The 16,104-nt window shown below is 38.0% G+C and overlaps 1 protein-coding gene and 1 long non-coding RNA gene across 2 annotated transcripts in view; one reads left to right on the plus strand and one right to left on the minus strand.

Annotated features, from left to right (window-relative positions):
• Window positions 1-5,668, minus strand: part of CEP83 (centrosomal protein 83) — a 97,405-nt gene extending 91,737 nt beyond the window's left edge. Inside the window, 1 exon segment of the mRNA XM_039869057.1 lies at window positions 5,259-5,668. The gene's annotated coding sequence lies outside the window, so the exon portion shown is untranslated.
• Window positions 5,669-5,743: 75 nt separating this feature from the next.
• LOC120607297 (uncharacterized) lies at window positions 5,744-15,478 on the plus strand. The gene is made up of 3 exons (XR_005654122.1): window positions 5,744-6,230; window positions 11,511-11,645; window positions 12,777-15,478. It is a non-coding gene; the product is annotated as an uncharacterized LOC120607297 (long non-coding RNA).
• The last annotated feature ends 626 nt before the right edge of the window (window positions 15,479-16,104 follow it).

Genomic DNA, 16,104 nt, shown 5'->3' on the forward strand with positions numbered 1-16,104 from the left:
TAAAAAACATTGTTGAGAGAAATTAAAGATTTAAATAATGGAGAGACATTACAAGTTCATGGGTTGGAAAACTCAATTTTAAGTTAGCAATCCTTCCCACCTTGATCTATGGATTCAGTGCAATTCCTATCAAATCCCAGCAAATTTTTTGTAGAAACTGAGAAGTTGATCCTAAATTTTATATGTAAATAGAAAAGATCTAGAATTACTTTTGAAAGAGTTGGAGGATTTGTACTACCCATTTTGAAACTTACTATAACACACAGTAATCAAGAGAGAGTAGTATTGGAGTAAAGACAGGAATATATATAAATGGACCAGAATTGAGATTCTAGAAATTCTTATATTATAAGCAACAGATTTTTTTTTTTTTTTTTTTTTTATAAGGTGCCAATACAATTTAAGGAAAAAAAGTCACCTTTTTAACAAATGGTACTAGGCTATGTATATTCATTTGACATAAATTTAAAAAAAAAAAAAAAGACCTTATCTTACACCATACACAAAAGTTAATTCAACATGGATCCTAGATCTAAATGAAGGAGCTAAAAGAAAATGCAAGAGAAAATCTTTGTGACTTTGGATTAGGCAAAAGTCTACACAGAACATAAGCCATAAAAGAAAAAAATGACAAATAAGACTATTAAAAATATCTGCACTTCAAAGACATCAGTAAGAATAAGAAAACAAGCCACAGACTAGGAGAAAATCTTTATAAATACCTCTCTAATAGTCTCTAATAAGACTCTAATAAAATATATAAAGAACTTTTACAACTCAGTAAGACAAAAAACCCAGCTAAAAAAATGGGCAAAAGACTCGAGTAGACAGTCCACCAAAGACGACTTATAAATGACTAATAAAAAAATGCGAAGCTCAATATCATTTGTGTTTAGAGAAATGCAAATTAAAATCATAATGAGATACTCCTAGACACCCAGTAGAATAGTTATAATCAAAAAGACATATGATACCAAGTGTTGACAAGGATGTAGAGAAACTGGAACCCTTCTACTTTTCTGGTAGGAATGTAATTGATACAGTCAATTTTGAGAATATTTTGGCAGTTTCTTAAAAGGTTAAAAACAAATTTTGAACTGTTTTTACTCACAACACTTCTAACACCAAATGTATGGTTTTCCTAACACCAACGAATTCTCCAACTCCCTGTACACACAAATTTAGGTAGTGCCTAAAATTTAATTCTGGCACTTCCCATAATTTGTGCAGACTCTACTCATGAAGGGTTTAGTTACTCAAGACTGCCCCAACTTCAGATACCAGTCACAGCTCCCAAGAAAGCTTAAATGACTCAGTCAAGCCTTAGTCTTCTAAATCACATTTTTCTTCTTGCAAAATCGTGATGCCTATCAATTCATGCTTATTAATCTAAGCTTTCCATGAATCTCTAGAATATAAAAATGTTCTTTAAAGAACCATTTCAAATTCATCCACCCTAGCACTGGCTGGCTACACACACACACACACACACACACACACACACACACACACACACACAAGTTGTGGAGAACTGATATATATGCATATATCAGATATATATATATATATATATATCTGATATATATATATATATGCATCTCTACTTGAAAAATATGCAAGTTATAATTTGTCACACATCAAAAAATATGTACTTAATATTAACAATACCTCAAATGTCTGCTTTAACCAAAATGTGATTCAGTTAAGACAGACTGAATGTGAACACTAGAGATAAGCACTGCAACTTCATCAGGAAAATCTCTATAGTCCAGTGCTAATGTTTTCAATGGTTGCTATGTTATACTGCCTTTGCGTTACTGGGCAACAACTAAGCAGCTCACTAAGAAACCTGTGAATCAAACCAAGAACTTATAAAAGTACTGAGACACAACTTCACTTTCTTATACTTTTACCTGTTACAAACATCAGATACAAAATTAATAGCAAGACTATAAAAATTACCTAGAATTTATCTAAAGACATACTTTGAGGGAGATTGGCACTTTCCAAAAGGGCACGGCTAGCTTTAGGTTCCTAACTCTATGAATTTTAATCCAAAAGCAGTTTCAAGTTACAATATACAGAAAGCAAATAATTGGGCACTTCCTGACTTTCTTAATTTGTCTTCCAAAATTATATCTGTTAAACTAAAAGAATAGTGCTAGAATACAGTCTGTGATCTCTCTATGACTCAGAGGCAGTTCTGATGGAAAAAGATAAAACTGAAAAGAATTGCTAATTACCAGGACCAAATGAAAGTATTGACAGAATTTCATAAATTAAGTCCTGACCAGGTAAAAAGTAAAATAGAAAGAAGAAAAATAGGAGGATAGATGAAAGAAGGGGGAGAGGAGGAGAGAGGTAGAAGGTAGCTCCTGAGGAAGTACTTTTAAAACCGATTCTACTAAAGAGGAACGAAGAAATTGACCAAACTCCCCAAGCCCATTTGGGAATAGTGTCAGGTTTCCCGAGGGAGTCCTTACTACCGATATTGTCATGGGAAATTCTCAAATATTCACACTTTCTAGGAACAGAATCTTTTCTTTCTGATTCCAGTGAATTTCCTCTTTAATTCCCTTTCTTAAAGTTTAGCTGCCCTTCCTCTCTCAGTTACTCCCTCAAAGATTTTTTTTTAACTTCCACAGCACAATGGGAGAGGCAAAAAAATAAAAGTAGAAATGTACATTCCTCATCTCTAAGAAACATTTATTCAGGAACTTCTATTTAGAAGAAATTAAGGATACAGCTCATTGAGATCTGGTGTCCTGCCCTTAAGGAGCTTGCAATCTAGTTAGGAAGATAAGGCATACATAGAAATGATAAAAAACAATACAATATAAAGTATAAGCATCAAGTAAATATGGCTGACAAATACTATAGAATGTGAGAGGTGAAGGAGTTTGGAACACGTCACCCCAAAATATGCCACGTCAGTATACTGAGTTAAAAGCACTTGAGAAACAGGAGAAACAGCAGGTTCAAGAGGGACACTGACACTTTTTTCTTCCTGAAAGGAGATAAAACTCCCATGTGAAAGGTACTCTCCCTATAAGGAGGAAGACATTTTTATCACCAGAGATGGGGAATCAAAGCCCAGAAATCTGCACAAACAAATCTTGTTAAATTAATCCTTATCTTCCTATTCACTTCTCCACAACTCACTAATCCTAACCCAAACCCCTTTTGTCATTTCTTCACAAATTTATTGTTTGTCTGAAAGGTATAAGAAGAGCTTTCTGCTCTGGTCACTTTTTCAGGTCTTCATTCTCCTGTGCAGGTCCCCATGTACAAGTAAAAATTGTTTTTTAACTTGATTGCTTTTCTCCTGTTAATCTGTTTTATATCAATTTAATTCTTAGGCCCAGCCAGAGACCCTAAGAGGTTAGAGAATTCTTCCTCCCCTTTAGAGTTAGTTTATGGTGGAGTTGAACTTTACAGAAAAGGCACAATTTAGATTTTAGGAAAAAATCAGGTCAGGTAGGTAGAATGACATAAAGACCGGTAAAGAAAGGAGAAAGCAAGGGTTTAGAGGTTAGTGACGAAACCAGTGTGCTCAGAGTACAGCTTTTCTATAAAGAACATGAATAACCTTGAAAATGCAGAGTGCAAGGAAGGTTTCAAAGAGTTCAGATTAAGAAATGTGAACTTCAGTCAGTAGGATGGAGGAGTACTTCTGGAAATGTTTTTACATAGATACACACATTCCCTAAAAGTACACACAGATTAGACAATTTGAGAAAATTACCTACTGAACCTAATACATTATGTATGACAAAGTTAAAATAAAACTCATTTATTTTTTAGGCAGAGACGGCACCTATAAAACACACACAAAAGAATTCTGACAACTCACTAATCTTTCTGCTACAATTTCATTATTCTAAGCTTCTTGAATTAGAACTTCAGATGACAAAATGCTGACATGTGATTTCTAAGGATTTTACAACACGAGTCATTCCTGATTTTTCTTCTTCTCTGCTTGTCTTGCCCAATTCGAATATTTCATTACTTCAGAATCACCATATGGGAAAAAAGAGATTTGGGACCAAAAATGAAGTCTACGGGTTTTTGCAATACAGTAAGGGCAAGATGCAAAGAACATTAAATTTCAATTTCCAATTCCCATTACTAACAGCTTGATTTCAAAGAAGTCATTCAGTCTCAGAATCTCAAATGTTCTCACCAATTTTCTCACATATTGAAAGATTACTGCATTCAAAATAGCATGATAAATGCTCTGAAAACTAATGAATTGCCATACAATCATTAAGGCTTAAAAAATCACCGGTGGACAATCTCCCAATGCTCTATATAATCCTGGATTGGTATTACTCCATTATTTGAGAAAATTCCTGAATATGGCCTGCACACTTATCTGGTTACAAAAGAAAATACTGAAAGGAAGGGGACTATCTAACGTACTCTGCCCTAAATAACCAAAGGATAACTCAAATTCCCTTGCAACTCTCTGGAGTCTTGTATAATACTGATATTTAAAGCATTCTAGTAATTCTAAACAAAATGAGTTTGAAATAAAACTTCAATGCAAAAAGTGAGTATTAACTATAACCACCTACAGGCTAAACCCATGAATTTAGAGAATTCTGAATGCAGATCATTGTAGGATACATTTAATTATATTCTAGTTGAATATTAGACTTGTTTACTTAGATGTTGCTAGGTAACAGAAGCAATGCTTTAACTACTCACATAGTTTTAGATCTACTCAAGCATTTTGTGCTCATAGTCTGAACACATTACGAAGTATATCCTATATAAGAAATTATGAACAAGTTTCTTATCCTAGACTTGAGATTTTACTGATATAGCTTCATCGCTACAACTAAAGTGACCAAAGGCTTTTAAAATACTTGGCAGTGGGCATTTTTAAGGGCTAAGTGCCTATTTATAATGGTCAAAAGCTCTAGACGTTATCTCTGTAATGACAGTCAATATCACTGTCAAAATTGTCCTCGGGGTCAAGGAAAATGGTAGCATAGCTTTTTCATCACAAATTAGACGAGAGGTACCACACGTTTAGACAGTTACTAACCTGTCTACACAAGCACCGCGCATCAAAAAGCTCCCTAAAGAGTTTCACGTGCATTTCACTGGCTACAGAACAGGTCTCAAAGTCTACTTTTCTAACACCCGTTCCAATTACAAGACAAAATTACTCAAGGGCAAGTTAACAAAAATAAAAAAATGAGTATTCCAAAATACGGACAAGATAGCGTCTCCATTAAGAGGGTACGTACCAGACTCACACACGGCCTTGCAACGTGAGGACTTAAAACTTAACAGTGACCGGTGTTCTGGCCGCACTTGCCACCCGGGAGACACCTCCACAGCTCCAACCACCGGCACCCAATCAGCTCCTCTCGCAGGGTCATTGGGGCGAAGAGATCCAGTCCCACACGCGGGGTGCTGGCCCAGCCCGCCACGCCTGGCGAGGTCCCCGCGGTCGCTCGCGGCGCAGGCTGAAGAGGAGCAGGGCTCCCGAGCTCGGGGAAATCCGAGGGATCCCGGGAGAGCTCCGAGGGCGGAGAGGGCAGCGGCAGCAGCGGAGAAATGCCCCGCTGCTGCTTGGTAAACTGGCCTTCACTGGGGTGCGGGGCCAGCTCCACGCCGAGATCTGGTTGAAAGGCCCCCCCCCCAGCACCCCCCACCCCTTACCCCTCAAGCCCCTGGAAGCGCCTCGGTCCCGAGATCTAAAGACGCGCGAGGCCGGAAGTCCCGCCTACGATGACGTAACCGACGCCGCAGCCGGAGGCCGTTAGAGGGAGGAGCGAGCGGGCCCCCGCGGGAGACGCTGCGCACAACGGCCCGAATGCTGGGGCCGGGGCAACGCCCGCAGAGGACGCTTGGGGGATGCAGAGGTCCGCTGAGCCACAGGGAACGGAAAGTGTGGGACAGGCTACTGGCTTCAAGGAGCCAAGTGACGCGCGTGGTTGAACGGAAAGCCGAGCTCCCTCCGAGCTCCCTCGCTTCCTCGCTTCCTCCCGACGCAACTGCTCTGGGGACTTTCTGCGTTTCTCCGTCGCTCTGCCGGCTTTTCCCACACTTTCTTTGAGGGCTCTGATGTGGTCCTGCCGCCCCCCAAGTGCCCCGCCTGCGTGCCCGACCGCGCAGATTTAATGAGTCCCGAAGTCTCCTGCCTACCACCTCCGCTGTGGGGCGTTAGCCCGGGAGTGGGGAGTCGGCTCAGCTTGCCACCAGGAAACGGCCAGGTCAGGATCAGGCCCCGCCCCTGCGCCTCCAACTCCAAATCTCATCCCTAGTTGCTTCAATTTCGCGGTCCACTGAGGGTAACTGAACTGTTTTTCTTCAGGTTGTAAACTAGAGAAGGAAGAAAAGGGATTAGCCTTTGAGAACGTCAGTTATTTGCCAAGGGCTGAAATAGGTAGGGTTTCAGCCTTTCAGAATAGGTGTAGAAGAAATAGGCACCTTCCCCTCCCCAGTGTTTGTTCAGTGCGTTGGTTTGGGTTTTGATTCTCACTACATTGTGAAGCATACTTGTTTTACCCCCAAGGTTAACATTTTGGGGCTCTAGTTATGATTCGAAAGGCAAGTGAGATATGACCTTAGTTAAAATGAGCAAAGAAGAGCTGTTAGTTGGGACAATGGGTTGGGTAATATGGAGTGTTATATTACCCAGATATATCAGTGAACCTACTATAGAATCCAGAAATAAACAGCTGTGTATATATGGGTGTTTAGTAACAGCAGCTGACGTTTGCTGAGCACTTATGTGTCAAGTACTGGAGCGCTTTTTAAGGTGGTCTTATTTAACCCTCTATAAGACACATGCAATTATCTCGATTTTATTGCGTTACCCAGAGCCATTACTGGTAAGTGTGGAAGACAAGACAGTCTGACTCCAGAAGTCTCAGTGGTGATCAGTAAACTACATATTACAAATCATTCATCAGTAGGAAAAAGATAGTCTGAGAAATGTCTAAGGATTAGAGACAGGCTTTACATCTATATCGTTTTTCAAATACCAGATGGATCAAGAATTTAAATGTAAAGAATGAAACCATAAAAATAGGAGAAAATGGAGGTGAATATCTTTATAATCTTGAGCTGAGAAAGGCCTTTTCTAAGTATGAAACAAACCAGAGGTCATAAAAGAAAAAAAAATTGGTACAAGTTAACCACAGAAAGATTGTAATCTTCACATAACCAGTGGGAAATAAATGTGTAGCAAGTGGAAAAAGAAGGAAAAATGTTCATAATATACAGAGAGCTCATAGAATATCAATTTTAGAACTTAACACCACAATAAATAAAATTGGTAAAGGATATCAATAGTACATTTCTAAAACAAGAAAAACAAACACCTAATTAAAAAATGAAAAGATGTTAATCTTCCAAAAAGATCCCTTTTGTCTATCAGTGTAGATAAGGATATGGTGATACAATTACTGTTGTACACTATTGTTGTGAAGCTGAAATTAGTATAACCTTAATTATCAAAATTTAACATAAGCATTAACCTTTGCCCCAACAATCTCATTTCCTAGTCATTTATTGTAAGGAAAATAGCAAAAAGAAAACAAGATTCATAAGGATGTTCTTCACTCCTTTTTTTATAAGTGCCATCACTAAGACATTAGTTAAATGTTGGAGTATGTAGACAATGGAATACCCTTCAGCCATTAAATATAACATTAATCTCTTTATACTTGAAAATGTGTCCATAGCAGATAGATTGTCCTCCCATCACACAGATCAGCATGAACACTCATACCAACAGGAGTGTGTATGTGTATATCTGTGAAGTAAGTGTACGAAAACATCTGGAAGGATGTTGGCCAAAATGCAAGTGACTTTCTTTTTCACTTTTCTATCTTGTTTGAAATTTTTTATAATAAATATATCATTGTGTTTTATTTTTTAATTAAAGATATGCCAGTGAAGGGGGGAGACAATTGACTACACACCCTCACAAATAGATATTCAATGTGAAGTGATCTGTGATCTAAGTCTCAGCTTTTAAAGTGTCTATAAATCTGATTATATTAATTTACCTAGAGTTGAGCAATCTAACTCATCACTTGAACATCATGATTCTGATTCCCAAAATTGGACTCAGTATCCTTTCTATGTGTTCTCTGTGTTCCTCTCATGGTATTTGTTACATTGAACTGTAATTCCCTTTTTCTGTCACTGTTTGCACCTACCATGTATGTGTCTACACATACACATCTTTTTTCTGTCATATATTATGTATTTATTTTCCTCTGTCATCTATTTTTCTGTGCAAAATGTTAATGTAGTCAAAATGGTAATAGAATTAAATGTCAAAGGGATAGTTTCAGCAACTTCATGCCAGTAAATTCAGCAGCTGAAGTGATGGACGAATTCCTGAAAAACTAATATATATATAAAAAAAAAAAAACTGAGCCAATAAATCTAAATGGCCTAATAGCTATTAAAGAAATTGAATATGTCATCAAAAACTTTCCTACAAAGAAACTGTCAGGCCCAGTTGCAGGGTACAAGATCAATAAAAATCTGTTACATTTCTATACACTAATAAACTACCAGAAAGAGAAACTGAGAAAACAATATTATTTGCAATTACATCAAAAGGAATAAAATACCCAGGAATAAATTTAACCAAGGAGGTGAAATACTTGTGCACTGAAAATTGTAAGACATTGATGAAGGAAATTAAAAAATAGACGAATGGAAAGATTTTCCAAGCTCATGGATTGGAAGAATTAATATTGTTAAAATATCCATACTACCCAAAGCAAGGTTCAGCTGTGTGCATGTCTGTAGTAGTTACACAGGTATATACAGTTGCTAAATTCATCTAAATGTACGTCTGAGAGGAACAAAGTTAGAGGACTGACACTTCAAGACATACTATAAAGCTATCGTAATCAAGAAAGTGTAATATAGGTAAAATAGACAAATAGTTCAATGGAACAGGATAGAGAGTCCAGAAATAGACACCTATAAATATAGTCACCTGCTCTTTGACAAAGGAGAAAAAGCAATACAATGGAACAAAGATCACTTCAACAAATGATGCTAGAACAACTGGACATCCATATGCTAAAACATTAGTCTTGACACAGACCTTATACCCTTCATAAAAATTAAAACGAATCATAGCCCTAAATGTAAAGTGCAAAAACTATAAAACTCCTAGAAGATAACATAGGAGAAAACCTAGAAGACTAGATATGTTGATGCCTTTTTAGATACAACACCAAATATAGCATCCATGAAAGAAAGAATTTTGGTTGGTAAGTTGAATTTCATTAAAATTAAAAATTGTGCTCTGAGAATGAGATAACAGGCCACAGAGTGGAAGAAAATATTTGCAAAAGATGCATCTCATAAATGACTTATCTAAGATATACAAAGAACTCTTAAAAACAATAAGAAAATAATTTAATTAAAAAATGAGTTGAAGATTTTAACAGATACCTCACCAAAGAAGATATACAGATGGTAAAAGACCATATGAAAAGATACTCCACATCATAAGCCATCAGATAAATGAAAATTAAGCTGATAGTGAGATACCACTATATTGAATGGCCAAAATTTAGAACACTGCAACACCAAATGCTCACAAGGATGTGGAGCAACTCTCATTCATTGCTGGTGGGAACACAAAATGGTAGAGCCTCTTTGAAAGACAGTTTTGTAGTTTTTTACAAAACTATATATACTTTTACCATATAATTCAACAATTTCAATCCTTGATATTTACCCAAATGAGTGGAAAACTGATGTCCACATAAAAACCTGCCCACAGATGTTTCTAGCAGCTTTATTCATAATTGCCAAAATTGGGAGCAACCAAGGTACTCTTCAGCAGTTGAGTTGATAAACTGTATAATACAAATAATGAAATAGTATGCAGCAATGAGAAGAAATGAACTATCAAGCCATGAAACGACATGGAGGAACCTTAAATGTGTATTTACTAAGTGAAAGGAGCCAATCTGAAAAGGCAAAACTATGGGGACAACAAAAAGATCAGCGGTTGCCGGGTTGGGTGTGGTATGGGGGCTGCTGAGAGGTGAAAAGGCAGAGCATAGAAGATTTTTTAGGGCAGTGAAAATATTCTGTATGATATATGATGGATGTATGTCATTATGCATTTATCCAAACCCATGGTGAATTTATAACACCAAAAGTGAACCCCAGGGTAAACTATGGATTTCGGAGGGTTATGATATGCCAATATCAGTTCATCATAGGTAAAAAAAAAATGTACTATTCTGGTGAATAATGTTGATAATGGGGGATGATATGCATGTGTGGAGCACGGGGTATATGGGAAATCCCCATACCTTCATCTCAGTTTTGTTATAAACCTAAAACTACTCTGAAAAATAAAGGTTTTTTTTTTTTTAATGAACTTCTAAAATGTGGACACTTATACCAAAATATAAAATACATTTAAAAATGCTAAGATAATGCCTTTCTATTAACTGAAATATCAATGTCTGCTAGCAAGGTCACTTCCTTTTTGATACGAAGATACCTGAAAAATGAAACTCATAATCAGAAAGTTGCCAGGAATACCCATACTCTGAACAAAGGAAAATAAATAGTCCAGAGAGAGAAATTAAACTGCAGAGAAGCTTGAGAAGCCATCAAACAACAACAAATGGGTTTGTCTACTATGTCAGATAAATTAAAGAAGTAATTACTGTAAAACTAAAGGTTTTGATATTGTGGAGCTAACAGTTTACAAGTTAGTGGAATAATGGGGTCCTTAGGAACCTAATAGGAAATTGTTTTACAGGTTTAAATTTTAAATGAGAAAGGACATTTGGAGTATTTGAGCAAGAAAAGAATGCTGTAGGATATGGGAGTTCTTCTAAAAAACAGGCATTCCAATGTTGCTTTTCACATTCAATACTTTGTTACTAGAGCCAGAGATAATGTAAGAGAAATAAGTGTGTGTTTCAGAATGTCAAGGAAAAAAGTTATATGTCATATGACTCAGTGGTAGACAAAACTATTTTTGTCTTCTTAAAATTTCACATACTTTCTTTTTTTCTCACCTCTCCTCTTTTCCTGTTTCATCATTTTATTTTTTTCCTTCTAAGTCTCTTTCTTTTATCCTCTTCATTTTTTTTCTTTTTCCTCCAGTAGATCAGCTTTCTCAGCCTTAGTTTCCTGACTGACCTCTTAAGAAGCCATTTTAGGCACTTTTTTTCATAATTGCTCCCCCTATCTCCTATGAGAACTTAACCACAGATACTCTCTCTGTTTGTTTATGTATTGTGGCTCTTTGGAGAGCCACAAACCATTGTAATATCAAATGCTTTTTCCCCCTTGAGAATGCATGCTCCAGATTTTAAGCTCTTTGAGGAGAAAGATCATGTTAAATATACTCTATGCTTAATGTTAGGACATAGTAGGCAATCGATAAATACATTAGGTGAATATCTATTGAACTAAAAGTGAAAAATGATCTCTGCTACAAACTTATTGGTAAAACTAAACTAAAATTCTTGGATCTTTTTTAGACAATGCAACCTACTACTGATTATTCCACAGTACCGCCACATTCCAAGAATGTCTTCCTGAGACTATATCCTTATGACCTGATGGAAATTTAGAAATTAATCACAAAAGCAATACATTTGCAGCTGATTCCAAAGGTAGGTTACTTATATAGGTAGCTAATTTCATCTCTCATAACTGATATTTTTTGTCCCTAGCTTCAGTTTCAGATGATAATTTCCTAAATTTTTCTCTAAATTCTGAGGCTATATAGTCTCTTTAGTACTTAATTCTCTCTTCAAGTTTATCAATTTCTGTTAAGGTACAAGAATTACATTAGAGATGAAAAGAAGGTGAAGGCACTGTTGAAGAGGGAGAAAAGAAATGGAGAAAATCATTAAACTTTTCTCTTACTTTTTTTAGGTGTAGAAGCATTTTAGCAATCTAGGGAGATGTCCTTAGTTGCCTTCAGATTGGTGAAGACAGTACTACCGGCATTTGTAGATGAGGCCAGGGATGCTCAGCATCCTACAATGCATAGGATTTTGGTCAGTTCAGGCTCGTGGTAAAGCAGACACCAAAACAGAATTAGAAGTGCAAGAAATTTATTGGGAGAAATAAATAGGAAATTGTTTTACAGGTTTAAATTTTAAATGAGAAAGGACATTTGGAGTATTTGAGCAAGAAAAGAATGCTGTAGGATATGGGAGTTCTTCTAAAAAACAGGCATTCCAATGTTGCTTTTCACATTCAATACTTTGTTACTAGAGCCAGAGATAATGTAAGAGCTATTGAGCTATTGAGAATAAAGCAGAGTGGGAGCATAGACTAGGAGTGCCTTCAGACTGATCCAGCTCTGCTATCCATGAAAGGAGAGAGAGAAGGAAGCAAAGTGAGAGCCTCAGGCTACCATACAGCTTTGAGAAGGTCTTGGCTCCACCAGTGAAGAGCCTCAAAGCAAAGTCTGACCATTTGAGGGGGTCCCAATTTGGGCAGGCATGGCCTGACTCTAGTACTGTTCTGTACTTAGCCATTGGTGGGGAGCAATTCTGGGAGCGTAAGGCTGTAGCATAATTGCTGTGGTGGATTCTCAAAGTTGGCACTAGAAGACTGTCAGCTAACTACAATCCTCACAGCAGGTGTTTTTTCTCCCTCTCCCTGAAAACAAAAATGACACTTTACTCAAAAACTTTTGCCTGTAAAGCAAGAGAACAAGATGATATAAACAAGAAATCTTCTACGACCTGCCAAAGTAACTATTTTGATGCTTTTTTTTTTTTTTTTACCAGGTTAAGTTGGATACAGAATAAGTTTTAGGAAATAAGGCTTGAGAGTTGCAATCCAACATGGAAAATAAGATGAATCAACTTCCCAGGCTGCATGAGTATTCACTTTTCTGAGTTGCAACAGGTTTGTTTCTTCTTTTGACCTCAAAAACTATTTTGGAACTTTGAGGAATCTTCACGGCCTCTTAAGTTTTGCTTATAGTCCTCAAAAAGGGATAGCATCACAACCTAACAGAGATGGCATCATCTGGTCTACAGTATCAATAATCTTATCACAGATCCACTCCTGTGGTTTCGCATTCAGACTCGTTGAGGGTTCCACTTCATTGTCAACTTCATTCACGTTCACATTTAGCATCACAGCTAATCATTTTTTAATTGGTAGTCTGCAACTCTTTGCCTCAGTTTTAAGCAGAGTCAGATTTTTGTTTGTTTGTTTGAAAATTGTTATATCACCATTAACAAATGCTTTACTAGTTTATCTATTTGGCCAGCAATTGCTTCTGAATAGGCCAGCTTGGGAGGAATTTTCTTGACATTATTTTTCATTTGTACCTTGACTTTGGAGGTGAACTAATGTCATTTTTAATTTCTTCAGGAGGCATTTTGTCAAAGGATTCCTTTTCAGTTCCTTCATCTTCGTCATCTGCTTCATCTTCATAAGTATCATTTCCTCATATTTCTGTAGCATTCCTGATATTTTTGCATCTATTATTTCTTAGCCTCTTCATGATATCTTGAATCCTATTTTTTCTTTCGAGTCTTTCCAGCAGATGCTCTCTCGAAGGAACACCTGAGCAGTGCATCCCATAGCCACCATAAAACACCCCTTGCACAACACTGATCCATTTCTCCACCCTTTTTCTGGGAGCAGCTCCCCTACGATTCCTCTAGACCTCTCTTTTCCAGTGAAAGCTTAGAAGAAGGAGGTTATTGGGACAAACTATGCCCTTATCACTCAGTTGGTCTAAGGGCTGCAACTGTTACTTATCTTCCTCCTCCTCCACTACCCATTTCATATTCTACTGTTCTTTACCTGTCACCTCCATAGGTCTTAGTGGTTTACCTGGGTGTGACTCAAATCCTCATTCCTGATGAGAATGCCTGTTTATTGGTAATTATACACTTCTCAGGCTGGGATTGCTGTACAAGTCTTTCCACGGTTCCAATTAAGTATTAAGAGACTTCCAAGTGGATCATCTAGGGTCCACATATTTTTTTTCCTGCTCATTATATGAAAGCAGCCCTTACTCTTCCTGTTGATCTAGGTCAATTACTCCTGCCAAGGCGGAAATCCTTCTTGCCTTCTGGTGCCTGGACACAGTCCAAAGTACCCAAACAGTAGCCATAGCTTGTAGTTCAGTGGGACCCTTGTTGTTGTGTTCCCTAGCAAAAATGCACCTCTTTGAGGACCAGGATTTCTAAACCTGTACAGAGTCTCCTAATGACTCATTGAGATGTTAAGTAAGACCACTGCTGCTCCTACCTCACATATTCTTTCTATTAGAGGAAGTGCCATTCAGAGGTCTCTGATTTAGCATATATACTGCATCTTGAAAGATGGCACTCCATCCTTACAGAATATTGCCTGGCTATTCTGTTGCACTTTTCGTACATTGCCCAGGCTGGCAATATCTGAATAGTCTTCTAGGTGATGCAACCAGTGGATGCCATGGTCATGAGCCCGTACCCACATCATCTTTACTGTGAAGTGGTTCCCCTATTTGGATGCTATGTTGTGTTGGATCCTCTGGCAGTGGATCAAGCTTGATCTTTTTTCTCTTCCCTCAACTGGTCACATGTGACCCCTATTTGGCCATACAGCCTGAGGGAGAGGTACTGGTACAAACATAGTAGGTGATATGGGGGTCTGGGCTATTAGCTCATGCAGTTTACTCATGCTTTCTGGTCCTACTGGGGTTTGATTTTGAATACACCATTTCTGTATTATGATGAACTGCTGCTGGGCCCATCAACTTTATGACTGGGTGTGTCTAATAGAACTCAGCTCAAAATTGGCACTTATGGACACATGGTAACTTGGTACCCCATGGTCAAGCTTTCTGCCTCTACTAGGGCCCAGTACCACGTCAGGGGCTGTTTCTTAAAAGGAGTAAACCCTCTGCTGCAGATGGCACAGCCTTGCTCCAAAATCCCGGAGGCCTATATTGTGCTCTCCTACTGGGACTTGCTGTAAATTCCACACTGACTGCCGCAGAGCCCATCGCTATTCCAGACTGCACTCAGAACTGGCAACCTTCCATGTTACCCAGGATATGAGCCAGAGTGGTGTCCAAAGGTGTGGAATTTGTGCTTCTAGAACCCAATGTGACTTACCAGGCATCGTGCTTTATGTAGTAGGAGATGCAAGATACAGAAGTTTGTCTTTTACTCTGGAGGGGATGTCTCCACATATCACTGACTACGGGACCTCAAAAAACTTTACAGAAGTGGCAGATCCCTGAACCTTTATAGTGTTTATCTCCCACCCTCTGGATGCATATATCTTGTCAAGGCCTCGAACATATAAGCCATCTCTTGCTCGTCCTACCCATCAGTATATTATTGGTATAACATATCAGTATGATGTTCTGCAGGATGTCCACACAGTCTAGATCTCTTCAGACTGTATTGCAATAGAGGGTAGAAGAGTTAACATAGTCCTTGGATAAAATTGGAAATAAATATTATGTTTTCCACATGAATGCAAACCTCTTGTCCTCATTTCAGATTGTAATATGAAAGAATGCATTTGCCAGCCACATACCATGTGCCTGAGGCCTTATTAATCTGCCCTAGCACTGATGCCATGTCCAACACAGCTTGAATTGGGACTACTTGGTTAAGCTTGCTATGGTAGTCTACATTTACTCCACAGGATCCAGAGTGTCACTAAATCGCCATCTTTCCTGTGACACAATATCATTTTTTATTATCTTAGCTGGGTGGGGAACAATTTCAAAGGCTTATGATAGCTCTTACCTAATCACCTGAGGACCCAGTAATTCAACTGCCAAGTGTGTCTATTACAATTTTATACTCAGGGACCAGAAAAACAACCAGTGAGTTCTCTATAAACCAGACTTTAGCTAGGATCCTTAGTTGCTTCTGTAAGCCCTTGATCTAACAGGGGCATGTTGACACTTGGGATCTCCAGTTATCAAAGTCTACTTAGAACGTAGGTCCAAAACTCCTTGAAATTAATGGGCTTTCCCTTTTTCCCATTGTGAATGTCCTACACAAGTAAATGTCCTGGGTCTCTCTGGGGAATGACTCAAGGAATCATTGCAATATATACTTTTTACAAGGTTTCAGAGCCTTCTCTCCTGCA

The sequence above is a fragment of the Pteropus medius genome, unplaced genomic scaffold, assembly GCF_902729225.1.
Source record: "Pteropus medius unplaced genomic scaffold, Ma_sr-lr_union100, whole genome shotgun sequence".
Classification (NCBI taxonomy): Eukaryota; Metazoa; Chordata; class Mammalia; order Chiroptera; family Pteropodidae; genus Pteropus; species Pteropus medius.